The following is a 23,426-nucleotide window of genomic DNA, read 5'->3' as shown; positions in this document are numbered from 1 at the left end:
GAATTGTACAATTGTACAGCTCATAGACAGTTACAAAGTTTAGTTTATTGCATTTCTTTGCCCATGTAACTATTATAAGAATCAGGTTTTGATTTAATGAAGAGATAGAAATTTCTCCACATTTTTTTTTTACATTTCTTCATGGTATCAGAGCAATAGATCATACAAATTGCTCTTCATTCACTTCTTTTCAATCACACTCATTGTGAACTATGGGAGACACTCAGGAAACAGTCATTCAACAAGCTGATATTGTTCAAGCTGGGAATGGAACCAGTGTTGACTCCAACAGTCCTCTTTTTCTTCATGCTTCTGATGCTCCAGGAATGACCTTGGTTATCAACTCTTTTGATGGAAGAGGATACCAAGGCTGGAGGAGATCTGTGCTCATTGCACTCTCAGCTAAAAACAAGCTGGGGTTTATCAATGGAAAATGTGATGAACCCGAGGCAACAGCCAAAGACTTCTCTCAGTGGAGCAGATGTAATGATATGGTTACATCTTGGTTCCTTAACTCTTTGTCCAAAGATATAGCTCATTCTGTGATATATTCAAGAACATCAAAGGATCTATGGAAAGATTTGGAACAAAGGTTTGGACAATCAAATGGTGCAAAGTTATATCATCTGCAAAAAGAAATAACAGGATCAGCTCAAGGGTATAATGATGTTGCAAGCTACTTTACAAAGCTTAAAAGATTATGGGATGAGTTGGATTCTATTAACACAGATATTGTGTGCAACTGTGTGTGTATCTGTGATGGAAAACACAAAATGATCAAGTCTGTGGAAGACCAAAGGTTGATTCAATTCCTGATGGGGCTCAATGATGGGTATGCTCAAGCAAGGGGGAACATTCTCATGATAAACCCCTTACCAAGCATCAACTATGCATACTCCCTTTTGCTTCAGGATGAGAATCAGAGGGAGGTTTACATGAATCCTCATTATCCATCTAATGGATCATCTTTCATGACAGGAAATCAGACCAAAGGACAACAAAAATTTGGAAATCAAACACAACCACAACAAAGGTATGGAAACCAGTTTCAAACACAAAGGTTTCAAAACGGAAATCAGAGGTTTAATCCAAACCAAAAGGGAGGAAGAAGAAGTACAATCTAAATGTAACCTGTACTAACTGTTTGAAAACTGGACATGTCATGGATGATTGCTATAGGCTCATAGGATATCCAGATGATTTTCAATTCACAAACAACAAAGAGCAGGTCAATGTCAAAGGAAATGCAGCAATCACAGATGAGGAGTTTGGAAATATGAGCATGGGAAATGATGACAATGATATAACTGGACTAAGTCAACTAAGCAAGGATCAAGTTTCACAAATCATGCAGATCTTCAAGCAAAGTCAGAATGGTGCCTCAAGCAGCAACACAACATAAATTAATGCCAACACTGTTGCTGGTACTATTACTAGATACTCTGGTTCTTGTTTCTCAGTTTACAACACTAAGTCATGGATAGTTGACTCAGGGGCATCCGAGCATATGTGTTTTAGATCTAACTCTTTTCTTAATCTCACTCCCCTTCCTGCTCCTTTAAATATCAATCTACCTAACTCTTATAGGATTCAAGTCACACATATAGGAAGTGTTCAAGTTCTCCCTAAAATTATTTTACAAAATGTGCTTTTTGTTCCTTCTTTCAGATATAACCTTTTATCTGTCAATAGATTCTGTAGACAATTTCTTTGTTCTCTCAAATTTGATATCATTCACTGTGTCATGCAGGACCATTTAATGTGGAAGGTACAAGCTTTTGGTAAAGTAAGAGAGGGTCTCTATGTCCTGGAACCTACTGTTTTTAGGAATCCTAGTCTATCACAAATCAATGTAGTTAATTTACAAGAAGGAAATTATTCCAGTAGTGGTCAAGTTTCTAAGTCTTTTCCTTTTTCTGCTAGTGCAGTTTATGATGTAGCTATTTGGCATGCTAGGTTGGGAAACTTGCCATATTCTGCAATGAAAAAATTAAGTTTCATTTCTTTGCCTTCTGATTCTATTTGTACTTGTGATATTTGCCCTCTTGCAAGACAAACTAGAAATCCATTCCCTACTAGTCAAATTGGTTCTAAAAGAGTTTTTGAGTTAATTCACATAGATACCTGGGGTCCTTTTAAAACCCCTACTTATAACGGTTATAAGTTTTTTCTTACAATTGTTGATGATTTCAGCAGAGGAACTTGGACCTTTCTACTAACAGTAAAGAACAATGCTTTTCCAGTATTAAAGAATTTTTTATGCATAGTTGAGAGACAGTTTGATGTTAAAGTGAAGAAAATAAGATCAGACAATGCCTTGGAATTAGGCAAGGGAATACAGGAATCCAATTTTCTTCAATCACAAGGGATCATACATGAAACATCATGCACTGCTACTCCTCAACAAAATGGGATTGTTGAAAGAAAGCATAGGCACTTGTTGGAAATTTCAAGAGCATTGTTGTTTCAGTCTAAGCTTCCTATTTCCTACTGGGGAGAGTGTGTGTTGACTGCAACACACTTGATTAATAGACTTCCCTCTTCTGTCCTCAAAGGAAAAAGTCCTTATCGTATCCTTTTTGGAAAACCACCAAAATACAAAGGACTGAAAACTTTTGGTTGTCTCTGTTATGCTACAACTTTGAAAAACAATAGAAGCAAATTTGATCCTAGAGGTAGTGCTTGTGTATTCTTAGGTTATCCTCAAGGGCAAAAGGGTTATAAGCTACTAGAGTTTGGCACTAAAAGAATATTCATTTCTAGGGATGTTCATTTTTTTTTAAAACATTTTCCCTTTTCCAAAGCACATCCAGAGACAAATCATCTTTTTCCCATTTCCTACTCCACACCATCCAGTGGCCAAGAGCATGAAGACTCCAATCCTCCTATACCTAATCCCACATCAGAAACACAAGCAACTAATCTTGAAATTCCTTTCTCACATATTATATCTGATCCTGAACCACCTGAAGTCACTATATCATATATTGTTTCTGATCAAAGACCTACTACCTCAACCCAAATTCAACCAGAGAGACAATCAACTAGAACACATAAAAGACCATCCTACCTAGATGATTTTATATGTAATCATGTTTACTTGACAGATGTCTCATCCAATTGTTTTGCCCAACCTTCACAACCTTCTACTTTTTCTTTTGGAGCCTTGTCCTTGCAAAATCAACATCTATAACAGAACCTACTAGTTTTAAACAGGCTTCTATGAATCCAGCTTGGCTGCAGGCCATGGATAAAGAGATCAGTGCTCTACAGGACAATGATACATGGGAAGTAGTGGTTTTGCCTCCAGATAGGAAGGCCTTACCCAGTAAATGGGTATATAAGGTCAAACAAAATTCAAATAGCACTATTGAGAGACTAAAGGCAAGACTTGTAATTAGAGGGGATATATAAAGGGAAGGAATAGACTACAATGAGACATTTTCCCCAGTGGTTAAGATGACAACAATTAGATGTTTTTTTACTGTTGCTATAAAGAAGGGATGGCCTGTTTCACAACTAGATGTTAACAATGCTTTTCTTCATGGAGATCTTCAAGAAGAAGTCTACATGAAGTTTCCAGCAGGTTTGACTGCCCCTACTCCTAATCATGTTTGCAAACTTAAGAACTCATTATATGGGCTAAAGAAAGCTTCAAGGCAATGGTATGCCAAGCTTGCAGGAGCCCTTAGTTTCAAAGGATATTCAGCATCTTTGAATGACTACTCTCTATTTTTTAAGAAATCAGGAACTCATGTTTCTCTCATAGCTGTCTATGTTGATGACATACTCATCACTGGGAATGATCCCTCAGAGTTTGAAGCTATGAAGTCTTTTCTTGACACTGAGTTCAAGATCAAGGATCTAGGTGACTTGCATTACTTCTTAGGGATGGAAATTTTAAGAGAGAAACAAGGTTTTATTGTCAGTCAAAGAAAATTCACTATAGAATTACTGCAAGAATTTGATTGTAACTCCTTACGTATAGTTTCTTCACCTCTTGATCCTAGTACCAAATTATCTGCACACTCAGGCACTCCTCTTAAAGATCCTACCATATACTGAAGGTTAATTGGTAAACTAAACTATCTTACCCACACAAGACCAGATTTATGTTTTGCAATTCTTGTTCTAAGTCAATTCATGCGAAATCCTTATACGGATCACTTTAAAGCAGGCCTTCGCGTTGTAAGGTATCTTAAGGGAAATCTGTCACTCCCCGATCTTACTGGGGTGTGATGGGCACCCGACCCCATATTCGGAGCCGAGCGAACCCGCTGACTCTTATTACATACTTAACCTCTTTAGACTCTTACATCAATAAGGAGTGGAAAACATAGTAAAGCTTTCAAAAAATTTCTTTTCATCGTACTCAAATCAAATATAATCTGTGATCATATGGACTTTATAACATAACATAAAATGAGACATAGGCTGGTGGAGCCGTTCACAATACCGACATCCTATACCCACGACTCTGTCTGCAAAGTCTCTAACATTTATCAGACATCGTAGCACATGTACTCTGACTCGGTAGCACTCCAGGAACAAGTGGAGCTTGCCAACTCTGCTGGAATATCTTCTATATTAGCTTCAACTCATCTGGGTGTACCTGCGCGGCATGAAACGCAGCCCCCGAAGAAAAGGGGGTCAGTACGAGCAATGTACTGAGTATGTAAGGCATGAATAGTAACATAGTAAGGGATATAAATATGAATAATAACATAATGGAAACATAGAGCATATCATGAGATAAAAGAGTAACCTGTACATCTGAGTGCCCTTTTTGGACGGTTGTCATGCATGCTTATCTTTCCTCTAAAAACAATTCCTTTTCATATACATAGAAAGTAGAACATATCATCATATCATAGCGCCGAAATACGTCGGCTCCCCCACATATGGCCCGCGTCCGGGCATCCCGCGTCCGGGCATCCCGCGTCCGGGATGATATCATGTCATATAATACCAACTGATCAGGTGGATACGCGTATATAACGCTCTGCCCTCTTCCTCATATACATATACATGTATCATGTTCATATATCAGCGTCTATAGCGCTCTGGCCCTTTTTCCCATATACATATATCAGCGTCTATAGCGCTCTGACCCTTTTTCCCATATTCCCCATATACATATACATATACCATATACATATATCATATAAGCAGCATGCAGGAGAGCCCAAGAAATGCTATAAGTCTATCGGAGTGACGTAAGGTCGGTAACCTCCGATTATATTATGGAATAATCATCATGGCTTTGTCTCACCTTGAAGGAACGATAATTATAAGATGAGACTAGCAACGAATCACAGCGTACATAAACCGACACCTGAAGGCTCAGAAACAAGTTTTGGGTCAATCCGACTTAGTATAAGGAAGTTAGGAGCGTTTGAAGTACAGAACCTCCTACGAACGTTTCAGAAGCTATTTTTGGAAAATCATTCTTATCATAGTCATCATAGAAATACTCTTATCCTTGATATCATCAATGTCGTTATAAAACATATCCATCGTTATTGTCATAAAAGCTTACAATACCATAAACCTTTGTTTTGGAAAAATACGAACATTTTGGAAAACATTAATGGGTTATCGGGAAAGTAATCATACCTTAGAATCATAGACATCTAACTTTTAAAAACAAGATATGGAGACAATTTTAAAATCACAACATCGGGATCATGCCTTTGAAAGAAAAGGGACGAGCCTTAACATACCTGTTCCACGTCCTATTATCTACGCTTATGTGTCCGAGCTTGTAAGTCTACATTTAAGATAATTCACACTAATGTTAGCCTTTTCATCGTACACTTGTACCATACTTCAGATTATACTATTTTATATTCTGCCGAAAATCGGGCAGCATCTCCCCTGTTTATATGCCTAGCCCGAATTTTTAATTCAGCAGCCAACAACAACAACAACAATACCAACATCAATTATAATGTTTCCAACTCCAAAATATCTCATAAAACAGCCCACACGCTGTTTTTCAACTTTCATAACTAATTAACTCAGTATACAATCATTTAATCAGGCTTTCTTCATAAATAAACCGGTATTAGCACAATTAGAAAGAGATTCATACCTTTTTCCCTTTAATATTGCTTAATCTCCACTTTTCCACGCTAAATTTAGGCCACCACACGTCGCTATACGATTCTGCAGCGAAAAATATACGCTATCCGGACTGGAATTGGGAGATTATACCTGGTTTGGGCTAAAATTTGGTGGTAGAAAGTTGGGGAATTTTCTGGAATTTTTGGGGGGTTTTTCGTGGGTTTCCAGGTGAAAATGAGGGGGTTTCCCCCTTTTTATAACGTTTTAGAAGCTGCCAGAAACGACTGGAAAAGTGTTCAGCGCGTTCGCGCTGCCTTCTGGCGCGTTCGCGCTGGCCCTGTTTTTCTGCCTGGACCTTCGTTCAGTAAAACGGTCATAACTCTTGATTCCGATATTGTGTGAGATCCCACGACCTATGGTTGGAAAGCTCTTTCAATTATATACAACTTTTATTTCTGGGGGTTTTCCCCAATTCCAAACTTATAATGCCGTTTTTTCCCCTCCAAGTCGGATCACCCAAAAACGTTTTCTTAAATCGTCCTTTTGGAGGGTCTACACTCATTTTTGGCTTATGGGTCCTTCTTAGGACTTGTTCAACTTTTCATATGTCTCTTCACAAGTCTTTTATAAGACTCCAACATGTGGGTCCCACTTAGCTCGCAGCGACAAGGGCTTTTCGTCAAATAACATATGAACTAATTCACACCATATGGTCTCCAAATGTCATATATATGTTATTATTACCTCCTTATAACACAACCTTCATTCCGAACTTGATTCTCGAATTTTTGTTCAGCGCGTTCGCGCCACGTGGGAGCGCGTTCGCGCTGTATTGGCCCTTTGGCCTTCTGCGCGTTCGCGCCACTCGCTGGCGCGTTCGCGCAGACCATTTTCCTGGTCTGCCAGTCCAACTTGTAACGCCCATGTCTCCTTACCCCGATGTCCGATTGAGGAGCGGTTTGTTGCGTTGGAAACTAGACTTCCCGAACTTCACTTTAAACTTTGTTTTACTTCAAAACTCTCAATATACTAGAACATATCATTTCTTCCATTTAAACCAAAATTTTTGTATCAAACCTTGCCTAGCTTTCTTTCGAAGCCTCGGAAGCTTAACCTCTTTAATCCTGACGTAACTTTACTCTCCCTTTGGCCCATACTAAGCCGTCTACAGTTTTTGGTAACGCGAAATTTTTCCGGGGTGTAACATCTCAATCAAGGACTATTTCTCAATTCAGACCCATCTTTTTCTCTCATAGCATTTTGTGATGCCGACTGGGCATCTTGCAGAGATACTAGAAGATCTATAAGTGGGTTTTTCATCAATCTAGGTGGTGCTCCTATTTCGTGGAAATCAAAGAAACAAGCATCTATTTCACTATCATCTGCGGAATCTGAATATAGATCTATGAGGTGGGTAACAGCTGAGCTTACCTGGTTAACAAGATTGCTTAAAGATCTTTCTATTACTCCATCTCTGCCAATTCCGGTACACTCTGATAGTCAAGCTGCAATCTACATCGCCCGGAATTCGGTCTTCCATGAATGAACAAAACATGTGGAATTGGACTGTCACTTTGTAAGACAGCAATTCCTTTCAGGCTTAATTTCATTGACATTTGTTCCCTCTGCTTCTCAGCTAGCAGATCTGTTCACTAAAGCTCTTTCCGGTCCCTTGCATGAATCGATTTTGTCCAAGTTGGGACTCGTTTCTCGCCCCTCCAACTTGAGGGAGGGAGTTGAGAATGAAAATCAGTTTTTCAATGATGGTCTCTAATGGAGGAATCACTGGTTTGATTGAGAAAAGTAAAGTGAAGAAGAAAGGTGAAATCCTGAGAAAGAGTAAAGAAGAGAAGAGTAAAGTTTTGAAGTCAAAGAAGGAGGAAAACAAGTTTTGGAAGTTTTGGAAGTTTTGGACTTAAACCACACTTGGGCCTCATTTAGCCAGACTTGGGCTTAACCAAATTTGAGTTCCAAGTGTGTTTTGGGCCAGAATCTGTCCATCCTCAATAAAGCTGAAGATATACATTTGTACATACACAATATACAGCTGGGACACGTATACAACATAGTATAGGATTCTATCTTAGATCATTCTAGAAAATGTATAGGTGTACAAAATACAAAATATCAGAATTGTACAATTGTACAACTCATAGACATTTACAAAGTTTAGTTTATTGCATTTCTTTGACCATGTAACTATTAGAAGAATCAGGTTTTGATTTAATGAAGAGATAGAAATTTCTCCACATTTGTTTTTACATTTCTTCATGTCCAACCGCCCCACCGCACTACTTGGTGATAGAATCTTTCTAGTACAATGAATAAATTTGACTCAAGAAAATTCAATTACTATTTAATTCAAAGAGATTTCAGGAACAATGAGATCTAGATAATCACTTTTTGCACTATATCATTGATTGATTGTTTATCAATTACAATTTTTAAGTGCCTCGGAGTCGGAGTGGAATATATACACTGTGCCCTTAAATCTGAAGTGGCCTTGGGCCGTAATTAGTAAGGCAGAAATGGACAGATTGCATGCAGAATGACTGAATGAGTCTCACCTCACTACTAGAAATTTGGTCTATGATAACGGTGTCGTTACCGTTGCAGTAGCTTGTTTTTCCGTTGCTATAGTGATACTGCAACGGTTTTAGGTACTGTTACAACAGCTTGCGTTACAATAGGTCTATTGTGACGGTTAATTGTGACGGTTTGTAAAACCGTCGCAATAAATTATCCTATTGCAACGGTTTGCTCTTCACGATCATTGCAACGGTTATGTGTCTACGGGAACAGATATGAACCGTTGCAATATAGATTTTTGCATCGGTTATTCAACGCTATTGCAACGCTCATTTCTGACTATTCAACTACTGCTTCTTCCTATTGCAACGGTCGTTATAGAGCTAATGCAACGGCTATTTAATATTGCAACGATTATTTTTAGGACTATTGAAACAATTATTATAATTTTACTGCAACGGTTATTGTAGGTCTACCGCAACATATATTATGGGGCTACCGTGACAGTTATTGTGGTGCTACTGCAACGAGTATTATGATGCTACTGCAACGGATATTATGGTGCTACTGCAACAGACTATAGAGGGTTACCACAATATAGACCACACATATATCCGATATCACTAAAATAATAATTCAAGATCCGACATCACAACGAAATAATAGTTCAAGATCCAACATCATACCAAAATAATTATCTAAGATCCGACATCATATATACCAAAATAATAATTCAAGATCCGACGTCATACCAAAATACTAATACAAGATCCAATATCGATCATACCAAAATACTAATACAAGATCCAACATCGATCATACCAAAATAATAATCCAAGAGGTCAAGTAATATACATAAAAGCAAAATATCAAGATAATGTTTGACCATTCAAGAGGTGGAACACACAAGTCTTCAATTTTCCCAAAAATTAACCCAATACTCCTTAGTCGATCATGTATCTTCACTTCTTTCATGCCCTTGTTCAATTTCACCACCTATAAAAAAAATGATAAGGAAAAATGATTTAGAAAAGCTTTCATAAAAGAATTTAATCTCTACAATGCATACATACTAATGATGACAAGACTAGAAATGAATATACTCTTAGTCATATTCAAAGGTATTAGTGTTCACTTGATAACCTTATTCAAACACACACCCTAATGTACTAGACAACCATAGCTCTGGTATAATCAAAGGTTTCAAAATTAGAGAATGGATGATATATGAATATTTCTCCGCTCAGCCAGCAGCCGCAGCCGCAGCAGCAGCCGCAATAGCTGCAGCTGGCCAGCAGCAGCAACACCAGCCAAACAAGCTGTTTGTGGCCAGCAGCAGCAGCACCAGCTAATAAAGAAGGGAGTGATAGGCATATTATCATAGTTAGTAGCTATTCTAACAACAACACATAGAATCGAAAACTTTAAGATGCGCCAATAGTCTTAGTCATATATTCAAAGGTATTAGTGTTCACTTGACAACCTTATTCAAACACACGCCCTAATGTACTGGACAACCATATCTCTGGTATAATCAAAGGTTGCAAAATGAGAGAATGGATGATATATGAATATTTCTCCGCTCAGCCAGCAGCCACAGCAGCCGCGGCCAGCAGCAGCAGCCAGCCGCCGCAACAGCTGCAGCCATCAGCAGCAACACCAGCCAAACAAGGTTTGCTGGCCAGCAGCAGCAGCACCAGCTAATAAAGGAGGGAGTGATAGGCATATTATCATAGTTAGTATCTATTCTAACAACAACGCATAGAATCGAAAACTTTAAGATGCGCAAATAGTCTTAGTCATATATTCAAAGGTATTAGTGTTCACTTGACAACTTTATTCAAACACACACCCTAATGTACTGGACAGCCATATCTCTGGTATAATCAAAGGTTGCAAAATGAGAGAATGGATGATATATGAATATTTCTCCGCTCAGCCAGCAGCCGCAGCAGCAGCAGCAGCCAGCCGCCGCAACAGCTGCAGCCATCAGCAGCAACACCAGCCAAACAAGGTTTGCTGGCCAGCAGCAGCAGCACCAGCTAATAAATGAGGGAGTGATAGGCATATTATCATAGTTAGTAGCTATTCTAACAACAACACATAGAATCGAAAACTTTAAGATGCGCAAATAGTACTACACATTCAGGTTAGACCAAATAATACATGCCATTCTTCTTAAACATAATATTAAAAACATGATGACTATTCAGATACTTAAAAACACTGAACTATCAAGAAAATCAGTTAAATTCATTTATAGCAGATCTTATATGAGGTCCCCTTTAAACATGTACTATTTTACTCGAATATACAAATAGGTATGCACATAGTTATAAACAGGGCACGTAACATACATATACACTGAAACATGATTCGAATGAGAGGCGAGTTGGATAATAGTATCTCAGAATTTAAGTGCAAAGCATAACTTTTTCTTTCCTTCACTTTCCTTTTGTCAATACCTTCATCTCAACCTTTCAGCCTTAAAAAAGGGAAAGAAAAGGGGACCCCCAAGACACCAGAGAATGCTCATCAGTCATTCCTCCTAGAAAATTAATTCATAAAATGGTACAAACTCCATAAAACTGAGATGAAACTTCTAACTATTATTTAGACTGGGGTACCAACAAAAGCAGGGCATTTGGTCTAGTGGTATGATTCTCGCTTTGGGTGCGAGAGGTCCCGAGTTCGATTCTCGGAATGCCCCTAGTTAATACAAGTTTTTACTTCAATTTTACTACTTGCAACTTGCAGCTCTGATCCTTCACTCTATATTCAAATTAAGCAGGTCATTAATTGCTAACCTAATTCGATTGGCTAGGGATCTCTAAGAAAATACACTTCATATTTCCTTTTCTACAGTCTTGGAATTATAAAAAAAATGCTATAATTTATCCTTTTTAGTTTGCAGGATATATATACAGCAACACACAGATGTGCATGCAACTTATCAGCAACTTTTTTTTCCAAGTTTTAGTTTAATTTTACCATGTTCATTGTATAGCCATTTTTAGAACCAATATAAGTCAGCTATATCGCAACAGAGAAGAAGTGAGACTAACCTTAATTGTTGCTATCTGCTTGTGGGGCAGACGTAGCTTCTCCCGGTGAAGGAGCACACAATGCTGCTAGCATGTCTGGACTAATTAACCCTGCACGTTGGAGCTTTTCAATTACTTTTGCAGTAATGTCTGCAGTAACTTCTGCAGTAACTTCTGCTCGCATAGTTCTCTTTTGTTCCTCCATTTGTTCCTCCATTTTTTGGATCCTTTCTTGCATTTCTTGCACTACATCATTTGTGGCATTTGAAGTTGGTTCAAAAGTTCCAGCTTTTCCTTTCAAAGAAGTCTTTGTAACCCCCCGTCCATATAGTCTTAGACGTCCCGGATGTTCTGGACCCATAACGGCTGAGTATGCATCAACAAGCTGACTACCATCTGCGCTTAGTTGTGTTTCAATTTCCTCCATTTCAGCCTAACAAAGAAAATCCAACAACCGCACTCAAGCAAACAAAAACTAACAATAAATAATAGATTTCAATAAAAACTTGCAATACATAATATACATACAATTTTACTAGTTGTGTCTTCATTTGACTCCTTGTACAAGCGCCCGGGTTTCCTTGCTCTTGTTTCCACAAAGATCTCCTTAAGTGATACATTTCCCTTGGTTTTTTCCTAGTCACATCAAAATGGATATAAAATATCGCTTAAAATGACAGGTTAAGACTTAATTAAAAAAAATAAGAGAACACACCAATTTATTGCGGACTAAAGAGAAACCTTTTTTGCCGACTGTGTGCGGATTCAACAACTTCTTCTGATTTTCAGCATTTGTTTTAGACATTTTCTGCAACAGAGACAAGAAGATAAGAAGAGAAATTACAAGAAAAAAAGAAAGCAGTAGCAGTAGCGATACTGCAGCAGAGAAGAGAAAGGTAAAAAAAACCTACAACGACAGCCATATCGCAGCAACGAAAGAGAAAACAGAGAGACAGGAGGACACTTGCACCAGAGAAGACAAATGTATTCTGGAAATATATTTTACCTGGAATTTCTCAGACTTTCAATATTCGAGGAGCTCTTTAAATTGACATTCCGGAATATGACCTGGCCTTTTTGCCATTATGATTTCATCAGTAACTTTTGGTTTGTAACAAAGTTTCTTCAAGTCACTTTTATGCCTTCTCCAAGCAGCATGAATTGCATTCAAAGTCCACTTTTTGCCAGCTTCAGGAATATCATATTTCTCCTACAATTTTGTGTCATTTTGTTAGCATAAACAATACTTTTAACAGATACTTAAATATTGGAAACTTCAAACCTTGGTATATATCCATAAATCATCTTTTGTGTCCATTTTCCTCCAATCAAGTATATCAAATGGGCAAAGGGTCGCAGTCCTCGCTAATGTACCGAGGAAGCTACCAAACTCTATTACAACATTTTCAGTAGGACCAATAGGTTGATTGAGCCTATTCAGTAGGATCAATTTACGCTCATGTCGGCTATGCATACTATGCATTTGCGTTCTGCCTCTTTTTCTTTTCTGAGTCGAAGGGCCTAAAGTTAAAAGAAAATGTAAGAAATTAGAAGTCATGGATGAATTTAATAAGTTCATAAGCTATGTGTTACCTTCTTCACATTGTTCATTTGTGGGAGGAATTGTAGAATCCATTTGCATTTCGTCCTCGACAGGCTGTTGCTCCTCGACGGGCTGTTGCTCCGCGATGGGCTGTTGCTCCTCTACATGTTGCTCTTCTACAAGTTGCTTATTTTGGTTAGCTTGTGGTGCTACTGGCTGTTGTTCTCCAATTAATTCTAGCAGATGATCTCTCTCTGACCTTATAGCTTGAACAATTTCGTTTGTGGTTAATAACTGTCGTTTTTTATTTGCCAAGGATGACAATGAACCAGGTTTAGCATATGCTCTGGTTTGGGCTCTTTTGCTTCTTGTTGAAGGCCCTTGTTGATTCATGACTATCCAGATCTGTGTAAATCTAAGACTGAACAAGTGAGAAAATCTGGAGGACAAAAATAATAAGCATGATACATATTATTAAAAATTTGATATAACACATGATGAAGATGTTGAAGATCATGATAAGATCACTGATCATGATAAGGTTACTTAGGATAAGTACAATCTTATTATTGTTATTGTTAAGTAGTTGTGATAAGCTTAAGTATTAGAGTTTTGTTAAATGTATAACTCTATCATAGACTAGTTTCCTTCATCCATTAGAAGTGTGCTATACGAGTGGTGCATGTGTATAAATACACTACCACTGCATCTATAAGTATTATCAGTGAATACAAAGCATTTCTGCATAGCCTCAGATTTCTCATGGAATCAGAGCTTTAAGCTCTTCTTCCGCTACTGAAAATCTCTGGTTATTAAAACTCAGTCCCAAAAAAAAAATGGCATCAACTCCTAACACTCTTTCAGCCTCTTCTTTGCACCATCTCATTACCTGATGTGTTGCTGAGAAGTTGGATTTCTGGTACTCTATCAGAAGAAACCATGAGCCAATGTTTCCAGTCTAAGGTGATCACAACACCAACATCTAGATACCATGCTATATCCCATTCTCCAAATAACATAATTTAGTATTAATATTTGTTTATCTATCCCTTGGTATCCTGTCTTCATATTTGTTTATCTATCTCTATTTGCTGCTTAGGAGGCTTGATATTATCCAATATGTATTGAGCTAAATCTTCATATAAACATCCCTTTAGTTTCTGTTTTTCCCATTTGCCATGCCACATTCTGCTATTGATATCCTCATTACACCAAAAGTCAGGTGGTGTTACAAAATATAGATCCCCTAGTCCTATCTAATTATCAAATGAAAAACATGAGCCAATGTTTCCAGTCTAAGGTGATCACAACACCAACATCTAGATGCCATGCTATATCCCTAGTGATGTTTGGCATGCCAGACTTGGGCATCCAAACTCTAAGTTTTTTGAAGTTTTAGACAAAAATAAGTGTATCAATATCACTTGTTGGAATAAAAGTCCTACTGTTTGTGTTAGTTGTCAAATGGGAAAAGGTTGTAAATTGCCTTTTGGCTTGAGAAATAAGATTTAAAAGGAACCTTAAGAAAATCAGAATTCTTTGAGGTGTTTGTCAAGTTCCAGAAAATGGTTGAGAAACAGTTTTCTAAAAGCATTAAAGTGTTTCAAAGTGATGGAGGGGGTGAGTTTTCTAGCATTGTAGGAAGCCTGCAATATTTAACACTGACCAGACCTGCATAACTCATGCTGTCAACCTTGCTAGCCAGTTCATGCAGAATCCCAACTCTGTGCACTTTCAGGCTGTCAAGAGGATACTAAGATATGTACAAGTGCAGTGGCTGAATATAGAGCCTTAGCTGCTACAGCAGCTGAACTCACATGGATAACTTATATTTTGCAGGATATTGGAATCTACCTCAAGTCTGCTCCTACACTGTTCTAAGAAACCCAAACACAGATGTGGGATCAAGCATGGTTCTAAGAAGACATATAGAATAATCAAGACAGACTTAACCACAGAGTTTTAAGCCATTTCAAACAAGTTCTAAACTTTTCAAACACAACTTCAAGACAGGTCAGTAGGTTTAACAAGCATTCCAGGTTTTGTTGACACCCAATTTTGGCTCGACGTGCTTAAAATTAACGTTTTTGGGGGCGGCCCTGATTCGTTAAAGAGCACGAAATACATTTTTTACACATTTTTACATTTTTTATAATTTATTGATGATTGTCCTTATTTTGGGAATTTTATTAATTTATTGTCATTTTTTCAAGAGTCATTATTTTGCACAGGTATAGCGTAATATTACCATTTTCGTGAAATTAATAATTATTTCTTAATTTTATAGCAATACATTTTCATATCTTGCACATTAATATTTATATTTTATACTTACGTTATTATTTATACATGTATTAATTAATTATATTTTAGTGCAGCCCGACAGTGCAGAGAAATCGGAGCAATTAACTTTTAAACGCAGAGCAAAATTCAATCAAATCAAGGTCTCATCATTTTTTTTTTTTAAAAAGTGAACATTTCGAGGTAATGTGTTAGGTTTTGATTAGTTAAAAGAAATAAGGGGACAAGGGGCTATGGCTCCACATTTATTTTTTGGACTTTATGTTATAAAATAAGGGGAGGGGATTAATTTTATGGGCACACAAACACACACCTACACAGCAAAAAAACAACACTCAGATTTTTTTCCTCCCCTCTAAACCCTAAACATTTTTTTCCTCCCCTCATTTTCTCTCAAGCGCCGACCACCACCCTTACCGCCGCCGGCGGTGAACTTCACCTCCACCACCCGGCGATGCTCCGCCCACCTTTACCATAACCCCCCAACAACACCAACGAACAACCCCACTTCCCCATTTCCCCGTTTCGACCATCACTGCAACATCACAGCCCTTCGGTCCCTCCATTCTCCTCCCCCAATGGCGGCATAACGGCGGAGCAGCACGAACCAACACAACAACAAATCCATGGCTTCTTCTTCTTCACTCTCCTTCACTTCTCAACTCATTAAATCTCCCATTTCCTACAAAAACCCGACTTACCAATCATACAAACAACCCCTCAACCCCCCACACCTTCAACTATATTCCTACTACAGCCACCACCATTATATTCTTCGATTATATGAATCTTTATTCTAATTTTTGTAATTTGTGTTGTTTTTGTACTTTCTTGAAAGGTAAGGGATCTTAGTTGACATTCCTGATTTTTTTTTTTTTGTTTGTAAAATGGAGTCTTTAAGATTGTAAAACCACTTGCTATGGATTTGGAGACAGGGGTTAATCAGAATCGTGTTAGAAAGAATCTTGGAGGGCAATATTGACATTGGCATATCAAAGTTTGGGAGTTGTTTATGGAGATTTGAGTACATCACCTTTGTATGTGTATAAGAGCACTTTTGCTGAAGATATTACACATCCAGAGAGTAATGAAGAAATATATGGTGTTTTATCATTTGTGTTTTGGACATTGACCTTGGTTCCTTTATTGAAGTATGTGTTCATTGTACTTAAAGCTGATGATAATGGTGAAGGTGGAACATTTGCTTTGTATTCACTGCTTTGTAAACATGCCAAAGTTAATTTATTGCCTAGTTGCCAGCTGGCCGATGAAGAAATTTTCGTCGATTTCTAAGGCCTTCCATGTACAAAGACGGATTTTTATTTTAAGTTTATTCATTATTTTTAATTCATCCGATAATTATTTATTTTCTTACTAACATTTTTTATTAAGTCTCATGCAGGTATCTGAAGTTATTTTTTGGGAGATGGCACTCAAAAGAAGTTCAAATAGCTTCTTAAATTCTTTGTTTATATATATTTTTTTTTTACATTCTTAAATTATGCAAGCATAAAATATAGTGAAACTTTACTTTTTAGGGTGTAGGCTAGTGGTATTTATTTATGATCTGCTTAAGTGATTTAAATTTTATGTGTTTTAGATAAATTAATATTAGACAGTTATTATTTTTGTAGTTAATATTCTTATAGTTATCATGTTTCGCTAGAGTTTTAATTTAGTAGCTTAGCACACTTAAGTAAATAAATAGGGTGATTTGCCTCAATATTTAGGTTTTAAAATGTACTCTCATAATTAATTGATTAGGTGTACATACTTAGCTAGTTAAATTAGTTAACACACCTTGCGTGCAGAATAATTTCATGTCCATTCCTTACACCTTTTCACATACTCAAGCTCTTAAGTTGTAGATAACCTTTTTAAATAATTGTTTATATCACATATGTTTAAATCTGTTTTTTTTTTTTTCATTCAAAAGCAAATCGTTCATTGTTAAGTAAATATCTTTATAATATATTCATTTAAAGCTAAAATTTTTAGTCACTGTAATTGCGCACTTTATTTACTTGTAAATTATCACGTAATACGTATTTTTATACATATGTAAATACTTACACCTTTTACTACATAAACATTCATGTTAGTTATTCTTAGTCTAAATTCTAATAATTTTTGTAAATAATAATCGAGCCTTTTACACATCCCTCGTATAGTTAAATTGGTCCAGTCGGGAACCACATTTGTGGATTCTGAAGGATGCCTAACACCTTCCCTTCGGAATAAATTGAACCCTTACCTAGAATCTCACTTATTTTCGTAGACCATGTTAAGCTGCATGTATTAATAATTCATAGGTACCCTAGTATACCTTAAATGCTAGGTGGCGACTCTGTACATAATTAATTATTTCAGAGCTCCATAAGTTGTGCTTTGTTTAGCCTTTGGTAAAAATAGGGTGCAACAACATGGCGACTCTGCTGGGGAACACTTAGGTTCTAACCATATGGACTCAATTTGTTATTCGAGGTATGTTGTCTTTATTTGAATTTTTCTTTATTTTACTTGCCTGTATTTATTCGTCATGTATATCCTTTCCCTTGTTCCCTTATTTGTTTACGTACATATCTGCTTTTAATTTCATACACTGTATTATTGCCTTTTTTACTAGCAAGTTTTATTTACCATACTCATTTTTTACTTTATTGTAAATTATGCATCTTGCTTTTACTGTTTCACTTTGATTGCTATCTTTTGGTGGTTTTATATTAATATTCATATGTGTTATCGGTTTATATAAAATGGCATGCCGTTCATATTTCCTTCACTTCTGGAAAACTCACACTATCACACGTACACGCGAGGTGTGTTTTGCGCACCCGCGAATTTTTTTTCGTAGAATCCAAATTTTAGGAGAGTTGGCGTATGCGCGGGGTGCCCGAGTAACGGGGACCTCGTAGCCTTCTCACTCGAGTAGTCCGCTCGGGAGCCTTGTGTCATAGGAAAAGCAACTCTTAGAATTCCTAGGTTACTGTACATCGCATTTTGCAGTTATTTTTAGCTAGGTTGAATTTTATCTTTTATTTCGAACATTTTTTTCATTTTTCACATACTCTTTATTTGTTACATGTTTTGTTTTTAAATAAATATTGTTGTTATTTGCTTTGCACTACCTTAGCACTTTATCTAACTATTTTTTTAGTTGACTTGCGTTGAACTCTGCATTTTGTAAAATGTTTTTTCTTCAATCATGCATTTTATACCCTATTTGCAAGAACTACGCACACCTGATTCTCTTCTTTGATGAGATACGTAGGCAGCCCTTTTGGGTTCGGTATTCATTATTCAAAAATTCACAAAAAAAAAAAATCCTTTATTTTGAAAAATCACAAAAATATTTTATTTCTTTCTATCACATTTGCAAGAACTGCGCACACCTGATTCTCTTCTTTAATGAGATACGTAGGCAGCCCTTTTGGGTTCGGTATTCATTATTCATTATTCGTTATTCAAAAATTCAAAAAAGAAATCCTTTATTTTGAAAAATCACAAAAATATTTTATTTCTTTCTATCATATTGGTAAGAACTACGCACACCTGATTCTCTTCTTTGATGAGATACGTAGGCAGCCCTTTTGGGTTCGGTATTATTATTCAAAAAGTCACAAAAAAAAAATCTTTATTTTGAAAAAGAAAATCACAAAAATATTTTGTTTCTTTCTATCCTATTTGAACGAACTACGCGCACCTGATTCTCATCAAAGATGAGATACGTAGGCAACCCTTTTTCGGTTCGGTACCCATATACAAAAAATACAAAAATATTTTTTAGATTCATATCTTTGACTTGGTTGATACCAACACAGTTAGAATTGTGCATATGTAATAAACAAGTGATAATCAATATGATATAGAGGACTGACTTTGTGGTAAACCATAGATTCTTTTGGTACCTCTCATTCACACCTTAAGTGACACTTGAAAAATTCTATTGCATGCTTGTAAAACAAGAACAAAACCAACCTCATGGTTTCCTGTGCATTGTGTGGTGAGCTTTAGATAGCGTTCAATTGCATTGCATTGTAATCTAGAACTTGGCCTGAATGTCTGTTGAGGCAAAATTATGAGTAACACTCAGCATAGAAAAGGATCGTAGGCCTTCTTTGACCCGTTTGAGCCTTTCTAGCCTACCAAATGACATTATCCCTAGCATTTCCCCTTTGAGCCTAGATCCTTTTCTTTGACCACCACATCATAAGCCTATACCATTTCTGAGTGCTTATATGCACTATCTCTCTCTTGGCCCTACCTCCCTGAGCGCACTAAAAATGTGCAATCGCGGATAGAGATCTGAGCTGAAGTTTCCAAAAAAAAATAAAAAATGATTCGACCGTCCCAGAAAAACAAAGGCTAAGAACGACCTCCAAAGCAAGAAGGAGCCCACAAAAACACAAAAACACAAAAACACAAAAAAAAAAAAAAAAAAAAACCTCAGTCATTCGGGATCTCGGACATACAACCCGTTATTCCTTTTTATTTTTCACACTCAGGCATACAACCCGGGATTAGTATCAAGACCTCGGGCATACAACCCAGGTCAATTCTCTTAATCCCCACAGAGTCTCGGGCATGCAACCCTAAACTAAAAAAAAAAAAAAAAAAAAGGGCTTGCAACCCTAAACTCAAAAATAAAAAAGGGCTTTAACTTGCAAAAGAGGTCGCACAAGTACAAAAGAAAGGGACAATAAAACAAAGTAGATCAGCGTCAGAGCACACAAATACTAAGCACAGACATAGCGCAACGCTTAGGGAAGGATTAGTCACTCCTTACCCAAATAATATCCTACACTTTTCCCAAGCCTACATTACAACCCCATAACAAGCCCTACGTGATTCTATGCTAAGGTTTCTCTCATTAGTGGATACTTACATGACGGCCAAGCTTATGGTATCACAATTGCAAGCATTGAACATCTTTCTCGGTTTGAGTGTACTTCTCTAGACGTCCCAAAGTTCAAAAATACTGAATACGTGTGAAAAGAGACTTTCTTTCTGGTGAGGGCACTTGAAACATGAGGGTAGGTATAGTTTAGAGTCTTTGTTTGAAACAAAATGAACCGATCTTGTCGATCCTTAAGTATGTCTGAGGTACCACTTGAAGCTGTAGGAATTATCAATAAGTCGATCATGGTTTGTTGGACGATAAACAATGGTGAATTCTTATGCACAATACTAATTGTTGGTACCAACTGAAGTCGAGGCATGTTATATCAATCATTGTGATTATTTTAAAAAAAAAAATTGCTGGATTTTGCTTTCGTGATTTTGTTATTTTTCTTAATTTTTTATTTTTTTATTGTTGCACAGTAAATATAGTTCAATGTTGTTGTGTTGTTACTAACTCTATGAGGTATCCACATCTGGTCTTACCATGAAAGATCCTCGTATTTCTCCGCTGAAGCATGAAATTGGGAGAACATTTTTGAGTAGCTTAAAAAATAATAATAAAAAAAAACAAAAAACCCGCAAGTGCACATCGCATTTCGCGGGAAGTATGCAAATTTTTGTTTGTTTTCTAAACTGGGACAGAATTTTTGAGGGGGCCCTCAAAAATTCCACCAATGGCGCATTTCGAGAGAAAAGGCACGGGCTCGGCCAGCCCCACAGTAGGACACTGCATTGCTCGTCCAGCCCCACAATAGGACACCGAGGGCGTCATAGTCTAAAGGCATCATTCTCATCGCCTAAAGGCACCATTTCATGGCCCAAGGACCTTACCTTCTGCACTTCATTCGCGCCGAAGCAAAGGCGTTACCCTCCATACCTGCATTGCTTTATTGTTTTCAAATGCCCCTGCGTATGCTCGCAGCCGCATTGCACTGCACCTGCATTGCTTTATTTATTTTTCAAATGCCCCTGCGTATGCTCGCGGCCGCATTGCACTGCATCTGCATAAGGCTGCGCACCGCCTTCAATGCTGCATGGGCTGTGCACCGCCCTTTTAAAATTTTTGCATAAGGCTGAGCACCGCCTTTCATATGTTACATGGGTCATGCACCGCCCTTTGTAATTTCTGCATAAGGCTGAGCACCGCCTTTCATATGATGCATGGGCTGCGCACCGCCCTTTGCATCGCTTTCATATGTTACATGGGTCATGTACCGCCCTTGGTAATTTCTGCATAATGCATGGGCTGCGCACCGCCCTTTGCATCGCTTTCATATGTTACATGGGCCATGCACCGCCCTTTGTAATTTCTGCATAAGGCTGAGCACCGCCTTTCATGTTGCATGGGCTATGCACCGCCCTTTTAAGTTTCTGCATAAGGCTGAGCACCGCCTTTCATATATTACATGGGCCATGCACCGCCCTTTGTAATTTCTGCATAAGGCTGAGCACCGCCTTTCATATGATGCATGGGCTGCGCACCGCCCTTTGCATCGCTTTCATATGTTACATGGGCCATGCACCGCCCTTTGTAATTTCTGCATAAGGCTGAGCACCGCCTTTCATATGTTGCCTGGGCTGCGCACCGCCCTTTCAATTTTTCTGCATGAGGTTGCTCACCGCCTTTCATATGTTACATGGGCCATGCACCGCCCTTTGTACTTTCTGCATAAGGCTGAGCACCGCCTTTCATATGATTCATGGGCTGCGCACCGCCCTTTGCATCGCTTTCATATGTTACATGGGCCATGCACCGCCCTTTGTAATTTCTGCATAAGGCTGAGCACCGCCTTTCATGTTGCATGGGCTGCGCACCGCCCATTTAAATTTCTGCATAAGGCTGACCACCGCCTTTCATATAATGCATGGGCTGCGCACCGTCCTTTGCATCGCTTTCATATGTTACATGGGCCATGCACCGCCCTTTGTAATTTCTGCATAAGGCTGAGCACCGCCTTTCATATGTTGCATGGGCTGTGCACCGCCCTTTTGTAATTTTTGCATGGGCTGCGCACCGCCCTTTTGTAATTTCTGCATAAGGCTGAGCACCGCCTTTCATATGTTGCCTGGGCTGCGCACCGCCCTTTTGTAATTTCTGCATAATGTTGAGTAACGCCTTTTATATGTTGCACGGGCCGCGCACCGCCCTTTGAAAATTTCTGCATAAGACATCGCACCGCATCTGCCTTGTTTTATTATTATTTTCTTAATGCCCCTGTGTATGCTCGCAGCCGCATTGTACTGCACCTGCATTGTTTTATTGTTTTCAAATGCCCCTGCGTATGCTCGCAGACGCATTGCACCGTACCTGCATTTGTTTGTTTTAAATGCTCTGCGTATGCTCGCAGACGCACTGCACATACATTGCATCATTGCTTTGCGAATGCTCGCAAACACTGCACATGCATTGCATTATCACTTTCAGATACCCTTCAAACGCATTGCATCATGCCGGATTAAAAAAAAAAAAAAAAAAAAAAAAAAAAGGGCGTTACATAACACGACCGTTCTTCATCCTACACTTGCTAGGGCCATTCTGACAACACTGGGGCAAAATTTTGATTGGACGATCAAAATTTGCCACAACATCCATTAGTTATCACCTTTCGAACTACATTGACCTGATTCTCGTGATTGACGAGATATGTAGGAAGCTCTATGCAGAGTTCGGTCACATCGGGACGAGAATCATTCTTTCCCCATCAAGTATACAATCCTTCCCTTTTTATCATTTTTCTTTTTATCGCAACCTTGCCGACGGACTGAGAGAATTGTCAAAACTCTACCAACGTCTGGCCTCTGTCTCCGTACATATCCTTTTAGCAATTCTTTGTCGAGCCAAAACTCTTTCATCGTCTCCGGTCGAAGAGGGACAAGTTGTTGACACCTAATTTTGGCTCGACGTGCTTAAAATTAACGTTTTTGGGGGCCCTGATTCGTTAAAGAGCACGAAATACATTTTTTACACATTTTTACATTTTTTATAATTTATTGATGATTGTCCTTATTTTGGGAATTTTATTAATTTATTGTCATTTTTT

At 38.0% G+C, this 23,426-nt stretch overlaps 1 non-coding gene across 1 annotated transcript; it reads left to right on the top strand.

The window, feature by feature from the left end:
• Positions 1 to 11,233: 11,233 nt before the first annotated feature.
• Positions 11,234 to 11,305, top strand: TRNAP-UGG (transfer RNA proline (anticodon UGG)). Its single transcript has one exon. It is a non-coding gene; the product is annotated as a tRNA-Pro (tRNA).
• Positions 11,306 to 23,426: the final 12,121 nt, after the last annotated feature.

This window comes from Lycium barbarum, chromosome 5, assembly GCF_019175385.1.
Source record: "Lycium barbarum isolate Lr01 chromosome 5, ASM1917538v2, whole genome shotgun sequence".
Lineage (NCBI taxonomy): Eukaryota > Viridiplantae > Streptophyta > Magnoliopsida > Solanales > Solanaceae > Lycium > Lycium barbarum.
The sequence above is the reverse complement of the archived record's forward strand: the minus strand, read 5'-3'. Positions and strand labels throughout refer to the sequence as shown.